The sequence below is a fragment of the Lissotriton helveticus genome, chromosome 9 (genome assembly GCF_964261635.1).
Source record: "Lissotriton helveticus chromosome 9, aLisHel1.1, whole genome shotgun sequence".
In the NCBI taxonomy this organism is placed as follows: Eukaryota; Metazoa; Chordata; class Amphibia; order Caudata; family Salamandridae; genus Lissotriton; species Lissotriton helveticus.
In genome coordinates this window covers 537,822,651-537,842,516 of record NC_136070.1, presented here as the reverse complement: position 1 = coordinate 537,842,516, position 19,866 = coordinate 537,822,651, and the positions used below count along the sequence as shown (strand labels likewise).

General features: G+C 43.2%; 1 protein-coding gene across 1 annotated transcript in view; it reads right to left on the bottom strand.

The window, feature by feature from the left end:
- Nucleotides 1-19,866, bottom strand: part of COQ8B (coenzyme Q8B) — a 109,461-nt gene that overhangs the window by 89,018 nt on the left and 577 nt on the right. The window lies entirely within an intron of this gene.

Here is a 19,866-nt window from a genome sequence, read left to right as displayed (position 1 = left end):
ACATCGTGCCCATCGCTTTCCTTTAACGCTACCGAAACACTCTGACAAGCCAAGTCAATATCCTAGGGCTATGTTGATTCACTTCGGAAACTTCCTCCTACGAGAAGCTATTTATAATCTGGCTAGGCTCACAAGCAAAAGGGAACACAAGGGATTTATGTTCTTTGTTAGACCGGATTATGCCCATGCCACTGTAGAACGCAGGTGGAGAATGCGACAACTTTTCACTCCCTTCGAAAAAATCGGAGTGACAGTCTTCCTGCAAAATCCAGCTCGCCTAAAAATAGTCTTCAGGGGAACAACGAGAAGCTTCACAAGCGAAATCCAGGCAGAGGCCTACTTAAAAGAAATCTCAGAGACAGAAAACAAAATACTGGCAAATAGTAAAAATCTTTAAATCAAAAGAAAATGGAGAACTACTAAGACACTGACACTGCGGTGCATATATGCAAGCAGTTTAGAAGCACGAACTTGTAAAAACATGGGACACAATATGGAGGAGCGGCGGGTGCGGAAAATAAATCTTGCTAATCAAACTTTGATATTAATATTTGGTTATGAGTGAATGTATAGAGAAACGTTTAATGTCACAAATGATCGTCCACCGCCCTCCAATCGTTATATTTTGTGTACACATTGCCAGGCCACAGGGCGAGCTGAAGCGCACTGATTATACGGATGCCCACACCTGGGTACTCTGGGACCCAGGACGCCTCATTGGGTGGTAAGGGGTGGGGTGGGGGGTCAAGGGGGAGGAGCGGAGGGAAGGGAGGTGGAAAGACCAAGGGATGATATACACTCGAGAGGGTAGATATAGGGTCTGGAACAGGGCTAATAAACCACAAGGATATAAATTTGCTAGGGTTAGAATAAGGGTAAAAAAAACAATCACGGCTACAACTCGAAGAATGGTAAACAAGGGGGATGGCAAGATTAAGAATTGTTTCATTAAATATTTGTGGCCTTAATGAGTTAAAAAAGAGGCAAACGGTAGCTGAAGGACTGCATGCTATGGAGGCCAATATAGTCTGCTTACAGGAGACGCATATAGAGGGTGGACAACAACATCTGTTAAAATCATTAGGGTATCAACTCATAACCGCTTCCACACAGGGAACACGTACAAAGGGGGTGGCCATCCTTGCGAAAGGGGGAGGCTTACAATTTCTCAGATCACTTGCAGACAAATCTGGAAGATTGGCCATTACAGAGTGCCACTACAATAATGGGAAAAACATATTGACTGTATCTACAGTTTACGGGAATGTGGGGGATGACCCAGATATTCTGCTGAGTATCTCCAATGAGTTGGTACATTGGCCCTTACCTCTAAATGTATGTGGCGACCTCAACCTCCACCTACCGTGGGATTGGACTTCGGGCCCCGAATTTAAATACCAAGGGAGGAAACCTAAAGTCTTTAGGGCATTCAAAGACCTTTGCGAGTTACATGGCCTGACGGATGGATGGCAATTGGGGCACCCCGGGGATCATGGATACACATACTTTTCTCACCCACACTCACGTCATGCCTGGCTGGATTACATACTCATCCCGAATTCAATCAGGGACAGCTGCACCGTAAGGAAGCTCCCGAGGGTACTATCAGATCATAACCCATTAGAACTAAATATAGCATGCAGTAGCGGCACTCCCACTTTGAGATCTTGGACTTTTGAAAGAGCTTTTTTAAGAAATGAGGAGTACTGCCGACTTATGAGAGAATGGTTACCATCTTTTTTAGAAATTAATCTGGGTAGCGCACCTATTGAGGTAGTATGGGATGCGATGAAGGCCGGCATCAGAGGGGAGATACTTCAATTTTCAGTCAGGACAAATAGAAAAGGTAAACAGCAGTTAGCCACGTTACAACAGAACTTGAATAGAGCGGAGGCAGACCTGATCATAGCCGCACATACAGGCCAGGCTACGGATGAATTAGCGCAAGTAGCCATCGCCAGAAACAGGATATCCGAGATCTTTACGGAGAAAGCCATCACCAAAGCTACGATTTACAAAGAAAAATCGTATGAACTCAGCGAACAAGTGGGACACCAGCTAGCAGTGCATACAAGGGAGGAGAGGACTGCTAATATGATCAAGTCTATTAAAGATACTGATGGTGTGCTGAGATTAGAGGCGTCTGAAATCAGAGCGGCTTTTCAAAGGTATTACCCAGAACTGTATAAGGAGCCGGAAAGGGACCAAGAGGACCTGGGGGAATATCTAGCTCAAGACTGGAGCGTGCACTTTGAGCAAGAGGACCAAGATGGATTGGATTCCCCCCTTAGCTGGGATGAAATATTACTATCCTTGAAATCATTGGCAGCGGGCAAAGCAGCAGGGGTGGATGGGATTCCTACAGAGTTTTTTGTAGAATTCGCAGAACAACTTAAAACAATTTTGATGGAGCTCTTCAAATCTATACCCCAGGGTGGAAATCCACCTCCATCTTGGTCCACTGCAAAGATTATGGTCTTCTTGAAGAAAAAGAAAAATCCCTTGGAAATGGGCTCGTATCGCCCTATAACTTTGATTAACAGGGAATCAAAGATTTACTCCAAACTCCTTGCTGGGCGACTAGCACCGATAATCCATAAGATTGTCTCAACCCATCAACATGGGTTTATCCCCGGTAGATTGACAACCGATCATGTACAGAGAGTGATTTCTCTATTTGACCATGCAGAGACAACAGAAGACCCTATGGCCCTTATCTTACTGGACGCGGAAAAAGCGTTTGATAGGGTCTCCTGGAAGTTTTTATGGGCAGCTATGTCTAACTGTGGAGTAACTAGTGGATTTATTAAGGCCATTCAAGGACTCTATGTCACCCCGAGCGCTAGAGTTGCAATAAATGGGACTATGTCCGAGAGCTTTATGATTACGAGGGGAACCAGTTAAGGGTACCCCTGCTCGCCTCTCTTATTTGCGGTGTATATCGATCACATTATCCGCAAACTTGAAAGCCATCCTCTAGTGCCACCTATTCTGATCAATAATCATGAAACAAAAATCCTAGCTTACGCGGACGATATAGCTTTAGTCACCACCGCTCCTAACAAGGCTAATAAGATTGTCGAGAAAGAGGCACTGCGGTTCGGTAACAACTCCGGATATAAATTGAATATAGGGAAAACCCAGATTGTTACCAATGATAAAATAGAGATGATGGATAATAGGGTAGTAGAGCATGCTGTTTATCTTGGCGTCAGTATAAGCTCCAAGGTAGATAATATTGTGCAGATAAATCTTGACCCATTAATAGGCCGCACCAGAAAAGAACTGATTAGACTGGATAATTTACATCTGACCATTGGCGGCAGGTGAAATATGATTAAAATGCTGTTCTTACCAAGATTTTTATATTTTTTTACAACAATTTGTCTTGAGTTCTCTCCGAAATACTTTAAAAATATTGAAACTCTGTTTTCTAGATTTATATGGGGGTTTAAGAGACCTCGGAGGGCTCTCAAATGGATTATGCTACCGAAAGAAAGAGGGGGGTTAGCTATGCCAAACTTTAGGATCTATTACTGGGCAACGGTGGCCAAATATTGTGTGAATCTGATAGCTAATGAACCTAGTAACCACCCAATCCCAACACCACAGGAAATGATACTGGGGGATAGAAGCAATGGGTGCTTATGGCGCCATGTCAATGCCAATTATTTTAAGAAAACAAAATTTAAGACTATCTCCAGCATATGTAAAGTATGGATCAATATCCGCAAACTGCTAGGGCTGGGGCGTTACTCTTGCTATACCCCCGTTAGTGGTAATAACGATCTCCCAGAGATCTTCCAGGATGGATGCATGTCTAGGTGGATCAGGACAGGGATTAGTCAGCTGGGTTGTTTTTTAACCTCAAATCGGGTGAAAAGCTTCTCAGAGCTTCGTACCGACTATAACATCAGCCATAGGGATTTCTTTAAATACTTACAGATTAGGGATTTTTTTATCAAGGAAAATGGGGGGGGGGGGAGTAAAATTGCAAACTAATGCAGCAATAGATAATTTGTGTATGGAAACAACTCCTAGAATTGGGGAAATGTATAAGAATTTTAATAGCCCTTTACCGGACGATTTAGATAAGCATTATGTTAGGTGGCAGGCTAATCTGTCGGTGCAGCAAGTTACCCCGTACGTGCGCTGGAGCTCTCACAAACATGTCTTATGTCAATTAAACTGCAAGCGCAATTTTATAAAACATTCTTCGCCCTATATTACACCCCCTATAAAATTGCCAAATGGGCTACAGGATAGGGAACAACTTACCCGCGCTGCTCACTGGTTGAAGCTGATATTATTCATATGTTTGCCACTTGCTCTGCATTATCTAATCTGAGGATAAATATATCCAAATTTCTATCCGAGATATTCCATTTAAGAATTACTATTTAATCTGAAGAAATATTGCTAGGAGTGGCGGGAATCGAGCGGCCAATACACCAGCAGGGGTTGATCTTTGTAGCTATGGCGGCTCTCAGACTTTGTATAGCCTCCTCATGGCTGGACCCACAACCACTGGCCTTCACGCAATGGAGGGCTAGATTACTCGCAATCTGTAGTGTGGAGGTGGCCATATACAAAAATAAAGGGCTAAAAAAAAGAAAACGAGGCATGCGGATATGGGGACCACTGCTACAGTGGATACAAGATCACGCCTAGGGGCTGTATGTATGCTGCAGGGGGTACCTCGAAGGAAGTAGAGGGACCTAAAATTCAAGCCTAGCTATCAATTTATTCAAATGTGTTTATGTCGCTGCCTGTTTCTTATATGCTCTTTGGGCTTCACACTTTTGTATTACTCCCTCTTTGATTTTTTTGTTTTTTATTTGGTTTAACCTGGATCTGTATCATGAATGAACTTGGTCTTCGGGGGGGGGGGGGGGGGGGGGGGAGTGCATTACATGTCAAAAAGATGAATAAAAACTTTTATACAAAAAAACAAACGCAAAAACCCACTTCTGTTATTGGCTAAAACAATGGGAGAAACCAATTCAGACTGGGTAATGCTCTGAATTACACCATTCGCACAAAGCCTATCAAGCAAGGTTTTGAGGTCACTGAGGAGTGCAGGTGGTACTTTGTGAACTATAGGTGTGGCTTCGGACTTCACTTGATACAGTGTTCAAACGACCAGAGAGTACCTATCTCAGTTTTTAATACATAAGGATATTTCTTAACCATAGCCTGCAAGACATCTTCGTGATCATCCATAAATAAAACAAGCATGTTATCAAGGCTCATGCCCCAGTCGCAACAGAAGCCCAACCTGGCTAGATATTTCCACTCAACAATATTTTTACCTTTCACAGCAACGTACACTTTGGTGCAAATTTCTCTACCCAAATATTCCAGGAGACACAAAAAATAACCAATAATATCAATATCTTTATCCCCAAAAAGATTTTGGATTCATATCAGCTTTCTCCGGGGAAAAGGTTTTCAGAAAAAATTTTAAACAGCTGTGTCAGCCAACACTGTGCTGGTTTTCCCCTTATCAGCTGTCCCAACGAGTTCATGTCCATCTATTCTTCAAGTGTATTGTCAGTTCGAAATCAATAATTCATCGACAAAGTACAAAAGTTATAACCTTCCCATCAAATACAATCATACACATATATTATCAAGCTAAAAACAATGAAAAATAAGATATCAGCATTGTTCAAATCAGCAATATCCTTCTGCTAAAAACTCAAATTTCGAGCTTACAAATGAAGCAAATTAAAAAGCTACCTTTCCTGTAACAAACACTAGGATCTATTTGAATATAAAATGTTCTCGTCCTTCGGCCATGTAGACTTCATTAATCTATCTACTCCAAAGGCCACAACCAGCTGTTGTGCCATTTACATGTCCTTAGTGAATTGATATGAACAGTTAGACCCATAGCTCAACACATTGGGGCAATCCACCTAAGCCTCAGTCTGGAATATGCCATACAAAAAAAATAGACGTGCTCCTCCAACTCATCCATAGAACAGACCGGGCAAAGAATTCACTTGTCGGTTGAGGAAGCCCATTGTGAGATCTAGGTAGCCAGAGGGAGGGCACCATAATGACACTGCAAATAAAGTGAACATACCTGGGGAGGATCAATGTAATCCAGGACGTGCTGAAGTTCAAATTCATTATTGTGTGTAAGTAAGGCTTTAGTCCTGCTACCTGTTGCGTCAGCGGACCTGCTAAGTGTAATAATATTTGCTCAGTATGCCCACTTGACAACGCTTTTAGATTTGGTGTTAATGGTTGTGGGTGCACTCAACAGACTCCAAGACTGTTAAGGGTCTGTTTGACATACACTAGGCCAAGGGATTTTATGTACACTTTTTAAGGCAATGACCTCACTTAGGGCTTCTCTGTTTGGCTTTGTGGCCTCTATTAGTCATACCCTAATCCAAATGTCTTCCATCTGTGGGGCGCGACCCCCACGTGGGCCGTGGTGGCATGGAAACGGGATCACACACTTCATTTGCTAAAAGAAAACAGCCCAGACAGTTCGTTAAAATGCTTTCCTGTGCTGGGAAATCGAGGCCAGGCAGACCACTAAACATGCATTTCTACCAGTGTGCTGCTGGCCAGAAAGAAATGCAAATGTGTACAAGTTAATATGCTCAAATGTAGAATTTTTAGATTAACTTGTTGTGTACATTTGCATTACTTTCAGGCCAGCAGCACAATGGCAGAAAGGTGAGTTTAACTGTCTGCCTGGCTTGATTTCTCAGGGCAGGAGAGTGCTGTTGCAGTTAATTGATCAAATCAATTGAAGCTTTTTGAGTGGTAGAGCTGTGAAGTCCTTGTGTTTATTTGTCTTTGTATTTACATAGTGCTTACTATCCCTGAGAATGTGTTGAAGGGACAGTTATGTAATATAAATTGCATTACATAGGGTCTGGATATTACTAAAATCTATGGGCGTTATGTACAAGGAAATGGTATGGTAAGTATTTTTGCTACGCTGCCCTATGCCAATTCAAAAGAGCAGGAATGGACAGTGTTTATAAGATACAGTGCACTCCTGTCCTTTCTGCCGGAGCACAATTAGGTGCCTAGCTCAAACGCAGGCACCTTTGCACCATGGTAGAAGGGCGTCTGCGTTGTTGGCTGGATTGTTTTTGTGCAAGAAGGCAGGCCTTCCTGTGCAAAATCAACCAATGGAGGCTTTTTTCTCTTTCTATGTGTGCTCCACATAGAGGAAACAATTGAGGCGAAATAAAGATATTTATTCTCGTAGCGCCATCCCATGGGGCAGCTTACAGTTTTGACGCATCCTTAGGTTTACAGATCCTTGTAAATCTGGAAATGTGTGAAAATCCAAAGGAAAACCCACCGCAATGCCTATGGAACGGCCCCACCTTCCGATGCAGTGTAAGGCAAAGCATCGACTTGCACTGCGTTGCTTTACACCATATCTAGGAGGCCATGAAAAGCCACGCAAAGTGAGTTTGCGTGGCCTCATAGAGATGTGTCTGCACTCTACGCAACCAGAGCGTCTTAAAAATGACGCACCGGCAGGGCAAGGGGCTTATAAATAAGCCCCTATGTTTTGGAAGCAGCCCATATATTTTGGAAGCACCATTTCGTAGTAAAACATTTTGCACGTTTTGTAGCGGTCTATCTTGTACTGTATTGTATTGTATTGTAAATGCATTTATTTTGCGCTTACTATCCCTGATGAGGCGTCAAAGCGCTTTTGCGGCGAGTAGCACGCTATTCCGGGACCCATAAAGGATTAGTGTTGAATTAGTATAGTGAAATATTAAAGTAATTTCAATGGTGGATAGGTTAGTCAGTTATTTGGCTTCGGAAGGATAGCAGATACTGTGTGTAATGCAAGTATAAAATAAAGACTTACATATTCACAGTGCTTTCTGTCACGGGCTGTGACCTCATCGCACTAAAAATACACAGGTCACTATTCTCCACTGCACCAACTATGATTTAATTCTTTGGCTCTCTGGTTTCACAAAGACTTCTGCAGTGCATTAACTAATAGAGGTCTCATAATATTATAGCATTTCCCACTGAGTGACAACTTTTTTAAATGCATTTATTTTTCATTGAAGCTGGCCGTTATTTGATATGTAGCTTCCTGACAGTGGAAGACCTAAAAAACATATGTATGTTTTAATTATGATGAATGATGGTCAGCTACCTCCAGTTACATGCAGCTGTAAATGCCAAGCTGTCAGCATCCCATAAAATATAGTATGGTTTTCCTCTAATGCCATGCAATAAAGTTTCAGTCCATGCTTTACAGCTGTTATACCAAGAGCCACTGGAATTATGTGATTGTGCGGCCGCAGAGATTTTAGAATAATTATAGATTTGCTGCATTTGCCACATAATCCATCACCTGCAACATAATCTGCTGATTTTAACAAAACAAAATTATTTACTCAGAACATTCAAATGTTACTAAAGGGAGCAACAGGTTTTGCCACTCTGGAGAAGGCTGTTTGTGAAGATGTACTGGCCACCTTTTTGTGGCTTATTGCAATATTTGGGTGTTAAACTGGTACTTATGAGGTGCAACCACAGATTGACTGTTCCTCTGGAGAACATGTATGGTTGTCAATGTTAAGAAGTACCAGGTTCTAGGATTTTTTGTCGGGAGGGGGTCCTTACGCCTAAAACATTTTGATGAGGGGTCTCGGCATCAAAAGGTTTAAAGACCACTACCCTAATCCATTACAATAAGGGTTACAATCATGCCTCCTCCGTGATTGGCTAACAGACGAGGTCCAGTCTTAAAGGTAGGAGTGGAGTCCCTCAGCCCAGACAGGAAACCGCCCTTATGAAGTCACTTTCACCCACTCCAAAAAGCGTGCAGTCGCTATGACGCCACAGCTCAGAGCCGTACAATGCGGCGCTCTTGACTAGGGCTTTAAGAATCTATATCACAGGTGAGATCGGGTAGGATGGATTCCTTTTGGTAAACCTCAAGATGGCAAATACTCTATGATTGATTAATGAGTGTCTCTTTTTGATTTGGGGTTCCCAGGACTGCTTATTCAACAGTCTGATCCCCAAACAGTTTAATTCCAATACTCTCTCAAGCGGGGCGCTGCCTAATCCAACAGCACCACCCAATTGCTTCTTATTAAAGTAAAACATGAATTTGGTCTTTAGACCGTTTATCTCTAGCCCATACATGTTTCAAAAAAGTAAGAACCTATCCATAAGCGTCTGGAGGCCCATGTGTGTTTTGGAAAGCAACAAAGTGTCATCTGCAAAAAACAAAGGCAGTGAACCACCTCCAAAATCAACCATCTTTAGGGGTGTAGAATTTAATAAAATATCTACCTGTCCATGGGGCAGGTTGCTTCATAAATCTACTTGCCCTGTAAAAAACTCCACTTGTCCCTTACATGCCATGTAGTGTAGTGACAAATTATGGCACCAATCTCATTATAGAAGAGGTCTGATATAGCCTCTAAAACCATGCCAGGGCTCATACCATGGTAGTGTTTGAATACTAGCAATGTCCCTTATTTTGTCACCTTTTGGCTGATATACATACTAGGGCTGAAGGTAGTGTTAAGCGATAGTTCTAGGATTGTAATGCCCTTTTGAGTCTGTGCAAACTTACTAACTTGCATGTTTCAAGGGTTTTCACCAGCTCTACGCTAATCTTTTCCCATACTGAGAAAGGTTGGAAATTTACTCCTGACAATGGCAGACGTAAAACAGGAGCAAATCTATTCATGCATGTATGGTCATGCTAAAATGCAGTTCCCAAATATTTCCTAGGACTACGACTTCTCAACCTACTTCTGTAAATTACTGTAAATTCACGAAAGCCGTGAACCTGCACTAATGCAAAGACATATACCATGGGTGCACTATTGAGATTTCTTTAATAATGGGCCCCTAATTTGGTCTGGCATTTGCCAGGACCTTTTGTATTTATTAAAGTTATATTTCTATTCTCTCGATCCGCTGTCAGTGACAGCATTCTGCTCTTTCACAAGAAGCATATTGGCCCACAAAGTAGTTTTGTTCCTTGCCAGGAAGTAATGTGGCAATGTGTGCTTTTTGAGACCATATTTTGTTTTCTCTTTGCCAATGCTTGTGATAATTGCGAGGGCCCGGCAGCTTCCGTACCAGTATGGTTTTACAAAAACCATGCCAAAACAAGACACGCATTGACAAAACCAAAAAGCTGACCACCAATTTTAGGCCCACTGACTTTGCCAATGCTGGTTTATTTTTATCATCTTGTTGAAAATGGTTTCACAGATTGTCCATTAGAAATATTTTTTGTAAATACTAGCATGCTTCAACACATTTTATAAATGACGTAGCAGAGAAATGGCACTTAACATTTTACAGTAGTTTAGCTAAATGTTTTTTCCTAGTTTCATTTTTGGTGAACATTTTATTTTGAAGCAAAGAATCTTGCTGTCAAGGTTCTACAAATATATTTATCTAACCGTAGAGCATTCTGGGAGCATTACACATAGCCTCATACTGCTAAGCTTTGAAAACGTGTGTACAAGTTTATACCAGAACTGCTGTCAGTAGTGCAGTACGAGTTTACAACATTCCCTAATTATAAAGGCTTTGCATTAATAAACCATAAATGCAAGTTTGAACAGCATTAACACATGGACAAAAATATTACCTTAACTGCAGACATTGCGGTTCCTGATCCATAATGTGTTACTGTAAACTGGCAGCCAAAGAGTTTGTGCTGTAAGTGGTTAGGCCTACTTGTGTCAAGGACAAAATACACATTAAAACGTGTTGCCCTTGACCCCAAACAAAAGTCCTGGGCGTAGCGTTATAAAAATTTCGCATCCCTAGACCCATATTACATGACGTATAGCATGTGAAATTATAGCACTAAAAAAAACACTTACAACATCTGAAATGACTATTTCAGAGAATACAGTACATAGTAGAGTGGCCAGTTACAATTAATGTAAAGTGGCGAGTGAGGTGATAAGACTTTTTACAGAGGTGCGCGACTTGTAGCAAATTGAAGGTGGTGCTTAAATTATAAATTAAAGTTATAACTAGTAGTGCATAAATTTGAAATTTAAGTAACTATAACTTAAGGCACTATGACATATGATACTGTTGTTCAGCTAACAGCATACTGAATTGTGGGGCTTGTAGTTTTGCTCTTAATACTGGTTTAGAAACGCAAGCAAGGTTTTGTTGGCTAAAATACCGAAATCGGCTGAGGGTGTTATAAATTAAATGGAGGGACTTGTCAACGATGTTTGAAAATTTTACAAAGTTGTCAACCCCTCTCTAAAAACAGCTAGCTTTGCAAAACCACAGAAGTAAACTCTAGTCTCGTGTTTGAGGGTTTACTGTTTCAGTGAAATGCATTAAAACAAGCATCATCAATGCAAATTGTTTTGAGGAATGTATGATGTTACAACGCATACATTCACAACGCGGTACTTCACATCGCGTTTGTTACAACGCAAGTCGTTACAACGACTTGCGCTGGAGGGCGCTGGACTTAGGAATAGTATGATTTACTATTCCAACTCCAGCCTACGTAACAGTAGGGAAGGTGTTGGAATAGTAAGTCATACTATTCCTTAGCTTAGAGCGCCAGCCAGCGCAAGTTGTTGTAACGACTTGCGTTGTAACTCCCGCAACGTAAACATACCGCAGTGTAACGACTGCGTTGTACAGGTCGTTTTCCGTTTTGAGTAATGCAAATTTTTAGGAGCAGAGTAAAGGACAGGTGACAGTAGCAATAACACATTAATCTCAAACATACAAAATAGGGATCGCTCTGGTAGCTAAAATCCTAAAGACAGGGAAAGAGGAGATAAACTATTGCACACTCTTTGTAAACATAACCTACAGAAACAGCCAAATCTCTTATGGAATTAGAATATATTCTTGTGCCTACATAAGAAGCTGAACCCTCTCCTACCTAGTGTGTTATGGTTCATCAGTAGGTTCTGCATCTAGCATTGGGAAGCATTCAAGAGCACTACTGTTCACTGCTTATACGTCTCCTAGCTACACGGTGCCTAGTTTGGTTGCAGTGATGTCCTTTCAGTCTAAATACCTGCTGTTAAACTATCATACTGATGGAGCAAGGATTCGCACGTAAAGCGCCTTGCTTGTACTCATGAACCTCAAATAACATTAATTGAACTAATCAATATGTTTGTCTTACTAAACTCTTATTTTTCCTTTACACGGGGCATCCGAGTGACGCTTGCCTATGTGTTTAATAATCCTAATACGCTTGCAACCTAAGATGGCTGCTGCTACGCGGGAATTTCTACTGCGCATGCGTCGGTCATACCCATGTGACGTGACGTACTCGCAGTTCTGGAGGGAACTAGTTTGCACTTGCGCATTAGAGCTAAAATGGCTGTTCTGTGTTCTCACATGCCTGAAGCCTGCACTGCTGCTTTTGCTATGCTGTTTGTTCTGCTAAATCCTAATGCTATAGTATATAATAAAGTAATGGGTATAGAGTAGAAGTTCATGGTGTACAGTGCATTCATTTTTTTCTGTGTTCTAAAACTATTTATTTTCTGTTTTATGATATATTACGAAATATGGCCCACTGTCCCTGCTGCACTCCATCTTACTTGAAACTGAGTCTGCGCGAGATCTGCGAGTCTCCCGAAGCAGATGACCTTTGAAATATTGCCAAGGAGCTGACTGACTGAGAAGATACTCATGAGAACTTCACCTTACGAACTCTAGATGAATACAATGTATTTGTAAATAGAACATGTATTGTTGTACAAATGAAGACATCATGAGAACCTGAAGTTCGATGGGCGTATTCGCAAAATGCAAATTATGAGCTTGAGAAAGTCAAATCCTAGGTGGTGTGATGACCTGTCCTTTCTTTTGTCCAATCGAAATTGGGGATCCTTACACTTGCAACATTGGGGGGTGGTACACTGACCTGAAAAACAGTATAATTAGCCTAGGTTTAGCTAGAGAAATTGTCCGACTTGTCCGAATAGCTGACCTGTCACTGACCCAACGCACTCAATAGCTGATCGAGAAACAGAGGTGCTGCGGAGCACTCTGTCAGACAGACTCACAGACCCAATCAGGGTTTTGGGAACCTTAAGTGCTGGCGAAGCACTTTGCTGGGAAATTCGATAACCCAATCAGGGTTTTGACTGATAGCTGCAGAAAGGGTGTAGTGCAGGCGTTGCAACTGAACTGCGGGTGCTGGTCTCAACTTGGTGGTCCTTTCCTGATCCTAATCTGGTTTTCCTATCCTGGGTTTCCATTCTGCACCTGCTGGCCTACTGGCAACTGCATTCCTTGAGGGTTTTCTTTCTGTCCTTAACTGACCCGTGGCCAGGGTTCGTCTCCACACCGTTCTAGGTAAATATAAATCTATGAGGGAAAACAGTTGTGTTCTCTTCTTACCTTTCTTGAAATAGTTAAAGTCTTAATTGCATATTGTTCCTTTCCTTACCCTTCCTTTTCTGACAAATAGTAAACGTCACACATTTTAGCAGTTTATTAGCATGTTCCATTTTTTCCCATCCTTTATTGGTAATTGCGAAATGCTGTTTATAAAAATATAGATGTTATTTAGCGTGTTCCATTTCTTACCTTCCCTACTGAATTATTTAAATAGGTCATTTCAAAACAAGTTCCTTTTTCTCATCCACCTTTATAGTAGCACTCAAATGTGATTATTAGTATGTTCCTTATTTTTCCCATCCTTTAGAAAATACAATTTCAAGTCTAGTCCTATATGGTTATTCTTAGTATGCTCTTTTTCTTACCTCCCTATAAACTCTAAATGGTTGGCATTATATTTCTGTTACATGGCTATACACTTTCCATGATTCTGATTATTGATAGCTTACTTGCTGTAAATCTTATGCTTTCCGATTTTGAAGATAACTAGATAAAGGTTTTCAAAACTTCCAGAGTCTGTGGTTATTAATAAAGAGTGCAAATGTTATAAATGTTATTTTAGACTGCTTATCTTTGCAGCTAGCTCCCTGATCCATTGTGTTCATAGGTGCCAAGGACAAGGATTGGTAAGTCCACGGTATAGGAATTAGTTAGTAGTCTTTAGGATTATTGGTAGTAGAGTGTAGGTTACCCGATTAAGAAATACTGGTGTATTAAATTTATGGGCCCAAGTATGTATATGGTAACATTTATAGTCGGGTGACCTGCGCGCTCTATCAATACCAATATTACAATAGTATGTGGATGAGCTAACAATGGTTTTCACTGGTGACTCCCTTTTACACGATTAAAAATAGGAGAGCTGAGCAACAGACATGCTTTTCTTTTCTGTAGACATGTTTTAGCAAATGAATATTATTCCTACAGTGGCCCCCTTGCTCAGAACCCTAGGCATCAGATATTGTGAAATAGTCCCTGGTACATAGAGCAAGCATGTTATACACACACATTCAATATATCCTGTTTTTTATAAGATGGTGCAACCGTGTGGCAGCATTCATTTTTCAAAGAGGAAGGTACACCTTGATAGAAAAAGTGCAAGCTTTCCTCCTTCAAAGGGGAGGGTATAGCTAGGGTAGCACAAGCTTCTCTTATCACATGACACATGGAAGTCAGGCATCAAGAGTGCATGCTTTCTTCCTCACACAAAAGGTACAGCCTTGCAGTAGCAAGGCAATCTTCTCTGTCTCAAGGAAGGCAGCAAATGCAATGGTCCATTCCGTGTAGAAGGGAATGACTATTACAAAAATCACTCAAAGAACATGAACAGTTTAAGCATGCATGTCGTATAGGTTACAGACAGATCTCTAGAGCGGGTGCATAACTCACTGAAAGGAATGTATAGGCAAAAAAGTGCCTAAACCAGGAGAGCCACTCATGAAGTGGGAAGATTGGAGGGACTACATTGACAATTTCATAGAAGTACTTGAAGATGAAAATGAAGAAAAGTTCAACAGCAAGAGGAAGAAGCGCATCCTACTACTTAACCTAGGCCCAGAAGGGCTCAGAATTTACAAGAGCTTAGTGCACAAACAACGAGGAAGCACAGATGATGATGTGTATGCCCACGCCATTGACGACTTGAACGAACACTACAGGCCAGCAGTGTGTGTATCGGTGGATAGATTCAACTTCCAGCAATGGAAACAACGTCCAGGAGAGTCGGTAGAGGAATACGTGGCGGCTCTGAAGAAACTAGCGGCCACATGCAAATATGACACATTCGAAGAAGAATTCATCAAGGACCAAATAGTGATGCACACCACGAGCACGGCAGTGCAGGACAAGCTGTGGGCCAGTGGGGAGACCACGCTGAAGGAGGTGATGGTGATAGTCAAGAGGGCAGAATTGGCGCGCAGGTGCGCAGAAGCGACAAAGAAAGAGACGACATCCAGCCCCATGGTGAACAAAGTCGACGACGAGGGGCCCCGCAGAGACTACAAGTACAAGGGATCATTGGCGAAAGGAACCAACAAATGGCTAGGCAACCCTGGCCCTCCAGGAAAGCAGACGGGGAGCAGCAAGAAAACGTGTTATAGATGTGGGAGCTGGTCCCATGGAGCGCACGACAGGAAGTGCCCAGCGTTCCGCGCCAAATGTATGTACTGTGGCATTGTAGGCCATTATGAGAAGGTGTGCCGGAGGAAATCTTCCAAGAGCATGGTAAAATACATAGACCAAGATCGTGAAGATCAACGGGAAGGCACAGAGGAAGAAGTCGTCACCGTACTTTGCATATATGACCAAGTGTTAAGTGTGGAGGGCAGAAGAACGACCAAACCAGTACTGGAAATGACAATTGGGGGAGTACCGATAAGCGTAGTGGCACACACAGGCTCGCCCTACACCATCGTCCAGAGAGCAGTATGGAATGAAACTTTTAAGCCACATTTAGGCCCGGAATTGGAAAAACTGGACATCCGACCAGTCACATATAATGGGGACCGTATACCCATGGTCGGATTGAGGCCTTTGAAGTTTGAGTTCAGAGGCCGCTCCGCATTCTGCAAGCTATACATATCGGAGAAAGGGCCATCGGTGCTAGGATGGCTGGACCAAGGCGACCTAGGCATCAAACTGGATCCGGGTGGAAAGGAGCAGATACTACTCACTGAACTTGAAGTGTGGCCAGACCTGGACAAATGGAAGAGAGAGTACCCCAAAGTATTCGGAGGCACGGTGGGAAGGCTGGAGAAATTCTCACACAAGATAGTCCTAAAGGAGGAGGCCGTACCAGTCGCCCATAAGGTGAGAAATGTGCCCATAGCAGTGAGAGACGCAGTACAGGAGGAACTACAGGACTTAGAAAAAAAAGGAATCATTGAACCAATCACGTGCGCGGAGTGGCTCGCACCATTGGTGGTAGTCATGAAACCCAGTGGGAAGGTCAGGCTATGTGTTGACCTACGCAAATTGAACAAGAACATTGTGGTGGAGAAGTTCCCGTTACCTAGAATTGAAGAAATGTTGGCCAAGACCAGAGGAATCAAGTGGTACTCCACCATAGACTTGACCTCAGCTTACCATCAAATTGCACTGCACCCAGAAAGTAGGAAATTAATATCCTTCATCGCCCCATTTGGGTGCTATCAGTTCTGCCGCATGCCGTTCGGACTGGCCTCGGCGGCCGCGGTGTTTCAGAAGCTGATGCACCAACTGTTTAAAAACATGGATGGCATCCAGTATTTTCAAGACGACATCCTGGTAATGGGGCGAGACAAAATAGACCACGACGCAAAACTCGACAAAGTACTGAAGATCCTAGATGTTAAGGGCCTCACAGCGGAATGGGCCAAGTGCCGGCTAGGCATGGAGTCGGTGACCTACCTAGGACACGAGATCGGGGTGCGAGGAATCACCCCAAAAGCAGAGAACGTAAAGGCAATTCGTGAAGCACCACCACCCACCAACAAAGAGGAGGTCAGGTCATTCTTAGGTATGGCGGAGTATTACAGTAAGTTTGTGCAGCACTTCGCCACCAAGACACATCACATGAGGCAGCTGACGAGAGAAAGTTCTGTGTTTCGGTGGACGGAGGAAGCCCAAGGAGAATTTGACGTCATCAAAAAGGATGTGGTAGGAGCAGTGCCACTCCAGGGATACGACCCCCAGGGAAAGACAGTACTTACAACGGACGCCAGCGATAAGGGGCTGGGCGCTGTATTGATGCAGGACCGAGGGCAAGGAAGGATGGAGACACTTAGCTTTGCATCCCGCACACTGAGCGACACCGAAAGGAAATACAGCGTCATAGAAAAAGAGATGCTGGCAGTCGTGTGGGCAATGACAAGGTTCAGGCCATTCCTGTGGGGCACACGGTTCCAGTTGAAAACGGATCACAAACCCTTACTGAAGGTACTAACATCCAGCGGACATGCCAGTGCTACGCCTAGGATCTCGAAGATGACCCTGAAATTACTAGAATTCAGATATGATGTAGAATACATCCCAGGCAGCCGGAACAGAGTGGCAGACTACTTAAGCAGAGCAGCGGCCATGGAACAGAGTGAAGAAGACCAATCGGGGATGGAAGAGCTGGTGGCGCTCACGGAGGACCAAGAAAGAGTCATCGGCAATCAGGAGTGGAAAGAAGCTTATGGTGAAGACCAGACCATACAGGAGGTGAAAGAGTACATCACAAAGGGCTGGCCGGACAAAAGACAAACCAGCGAGAACCTAAAACCATACTATGAGATCAGGGAAGAGTTATCGATGGATGACCAAGGAGTGTTCGTGTACAGGGGAGATAAGGTCATCCCCCCGGCAAACATCATTCCCAAGTTACTGAGCATGCTCCATGAAGGCCACTTGGGGATTGGAAAGATGAAATTGAGGACCCAGCAAAATTACTGGTGGCCAGGTATGGACCTACAGGCTGAGAGACACGTCAGAGACTGCTTACAGTGCCAAGGAGCAGATAAGACACTCAAACCTCTACGCCCAGCATTGGGAAAATGTGACCCCCCGCAGAATCCGTGGGAAGAGTTGTCTATAGATATCTTGGGCCCGATTCTAGATGAAAAAGGTATTCAAAAATACGTATGTGTCCTCATTGACCGGTATTCAAAATGAAAAAGAGGTAAAAGTGGGCGAGGCGATGGATACAGAGACCATCCTAAAGTTCCTGTCCGACACTTTCGTGAGAGAGGGTATCCCCAAATCAATCCTGAGTGATAATGGCCCCCAATTTACCTCCGACAAGTGGAGCAACTTCATGCAGAGGAATGGCATCCTCACCAAACATACTTCCGTATACAATCCGGCCGGAAATGGGCTGGTAGAGCGCTTCAATAGAGTTGTGATGGGGTCAGTGCAAGCAGCGATCTCCAGCAACAAAGACTGGGAAAAGGAGATATGGCACATGGTGTGGGCGTACAGAATCACCCCCACAGGGACAGGATATAGCCCCTTCCAAATACTGAGGGGTCGTGAACCATTCACTCGGGACAATTGTGTATGGAAGGAGAAAACGATAACGAGCAAGTGGTCCCCAGCAGTGGTACAAGCCAACTTGGAAAAGGCACAGGCCATCTATGCCAAATACTACAACAACCTCAGAAACGTGAAGAAGACAGAACTGGAAAAAGGCGAGTGGGTGCGAGTAATGTTGGCAACGTTACAAAGGAAGGGGGACAGTAAGTACAGTAAACCTATGCAAGTCAAGGAGGTGTACGACAGAGCGGCTCTGTTAAGCGACGGAAACGTGTGGTCCCAAGATCGCATGGCAAGATGCAACAAAGTCTTACAATGGAGCCAAGGAGGAGCAGAGCTAGAAGACGTGGAGGAATCCAATGTAGAGCAGGAACAAGCGGAGGTGGAGTTGAACGAGAGAAGAGGAGAACAGCACGAGGAGAGAGATAACGATGGCAGTCAGGGAACTGTGAAGGACATGGACATGAGTAGACAAGATGAGAGCGCGGCTGCGCTGAGAGGTGAAAGGGGGTGACGTAGAGACTCAAGAGAAAGAGACTCCGTCCACCCCGGTAAGACTGACCCGGAGGGGGAGAGCCGTGGTGAGACCGGAAAGGTTTCGAGACTTTGACATGAGCAGCGTACTGTAAGTTAACGTTTCATTGTTTGGAAAAAGGGGAGATATGTGGTGTCGTGCTCTAGTGGTTGCATGTCACGTGCCGGCGGCCATGTTGGCGGCTGCGCGCGCATCGGGACATCAGAGGCGCGAAAGCTGTTACCGAGTGCGCATCGGCTCGGCGCTCTTTAAGGGAACTAGATAATTAAATAAGCGTTTCCAGCAACACGTGTGGCGTGTCATTATTGGTGGTAACACACACTTTACAGTTGGAACTTTTCAATATTTGGGTTCATTTCTGAAAATAAATATTATATACTAGACTCTAGCATATCACTTTCTCTTTTTTGTTCTAAATGCATTCTCTCTTTTTGTTGGCGCATGCCTGTGCTTCATCTGAGGCTACCAATCGCCCAAACTAGATTCTGTTTGTTGTACTTGCCTTGCTTCCATGAATCAAGCTAGGGATCTTAACTTAATGTTTGCCCTCGAATTTCTAAATCCTTCACATTTACAGATTGACTAGAATTTTCATTTTACAAATGTGCTTTTTTGTGCATACTTTACTATTCTGCTAAAAGTATTCAATTTTTTAAACAGACACTGACTCCCTGAGGACCTGCAGGGTTCCGCAGACTACAGATTAAGAATCACTGTATTAGGTCATGCCACTCTCTGGGAACAGCAAGGGAAGAGATAAATTGAGCCAATCTGCATTTTAAGAAACACCACACAGCATTCAGGAACTTGTTTTGAATTTAGGATTTTAAGCACTGTTTTGGATAACTGCATGGAAAGCACTTTTTCCGTAATGGAAATGTGTTGCGCTTTTTTTACATTACTTATGCAATACATAGCTGTTCAAAAATGCTTTCATTGTAAAGTCTTGA